The sequence below is a fragment of the Zophobas morio genome, unplaced genomic scaffold, assembly GCF_036711695.1.
Source record: "Zophobas morio isolate AGI-343-1 ecotype UQ-CSIRO unplaced genomic scaffold, CSIRO_AGI_Zmor_V1 ptg000579l, whole genome shotgun sequence".
In the NCBI taxonomy this organism is placed as follows: domain Eukaryota; kingdom Metazoa; phylum Arthropoda; class Insecta; order Coleoptera; family Tenebrionidae; genus Zophobas; species Zophobas morio.
The window spans coordinates 101,907-103,071 of record NW_026972682.1 but is presented as its reverse complement, the minus strand read 5'-3'; the positions used below and the strand labels follow the sequence as shown (position 1 = coordinate 103,071).

At 30.1% G+C, this 1,165-nt stretch overlaps 1 long non-coding RNA gene across 1 annotated transcript; it reads right to left on the bottom strand.

Annotated features, from left to right (window-relative positions):
* Positions 1-178: 178 nt before the first annotated feature.
* LOC135121414 (uncharacterized) lies at positions 179-787 on the bottom strand. Its single transcript, XR_010278967.1, has 3 exons — positions 662-787; positions 459-556; positions 179-240 (listed from the first exon to the last, which is right to left on the bottom strand). It is a non-coding gene; the product is annotated as an uncharacterized LOC135121414 (long non-coding RNA).
* Positions 788-1,165: the final 378 nt, after the last annotated feature.

Below are 1,165 nucleotides of genomic sequence, written 5' to 3'. Positions count from 1 at the left end.
AAGCTCTGTTTTTTTACTACCTAAAAAGAGTTTAATAAAATAAAAATTAAATTATAGCATAACTTATAAATAAGTTTTGAAAATTATAGAGTTTTAGGTAAAAATATGAAATTAAAAATATATGTAGAGTTTATAAATATTAGTATCTTATTTGCATAAGGTCTAACCTAAAAAAACGGTGCCATCTTCTGCTCTAAAAGGAGCTGAGGAAACTAATTCGGGAATGTTCAGAGGCATTTTCTTATAGTATTATCCATTAATAAGAAAATATATATTTTTTATGTTTAAAATTTTTTTTTTGAAGAGAAGTATAAAATAAACTAGTTTTATATAGTTTACAACCTATCCATGAAGAATCAATGAAATAACTTTTTATTACTTATAAGCTTAATTTTTGGTTTATTTATTTATATAGAAACTAGTATTTGACCAACTTCTATCTAACAAGTAAACAATACTTTTAAACGTCCATATTCAGAATAATACAAACTGCCATCGGAAGGATCTGGTATGAAGTTGATATCGCTGGCTTGACTTACGGTCACTAGCAAAGGCTCTTGAGCAAACCACAATTAATAAATTTGTATAAGCAACTTAATAAATTCATTTAGAATAACAAAGTATAAATATAGCTAAAACAGCTAAAATTCACGTAACTTACTTTTCAGCGAAAAAGACCAAAGCATATTACCCGAACGCAATTCTACAGCGTAAAAAGTACCATCTATAGTGCTAATAAACACAGAATCCTCACAAATATTCTCTTTGATCACCGCAAGCTCTTGAGCTGGCCGTGCTTCAGCTCTAAAAACCGAAAACAACACAAGTAACTTGAAGGATGGAAGATGAAAAAGATTGCACATCCCTAAACATGGCCAAATTGCTTATTACTTATGTGTTTCCACCAAAAAGTTTTAAGGTAAGGGCATATATAGTTAATATGGAAAAACTATAGCTTTATTGTATTCCAGGACAGTATTAACGCACTTGTGACAATATTCCTACTAACCACTTATTGACTCTAGCATGAAAATCACTACTCCCCCGCCGCTTTGTTTATAGGAGACGAGGTTACCTTTGGGTTAAAAATTCCATAGCGAGTTAGGCGAAATTGTAAAGCAAACTAAAAACTTTAACATTTGTTATTAACACTTGGGTTAGGTTA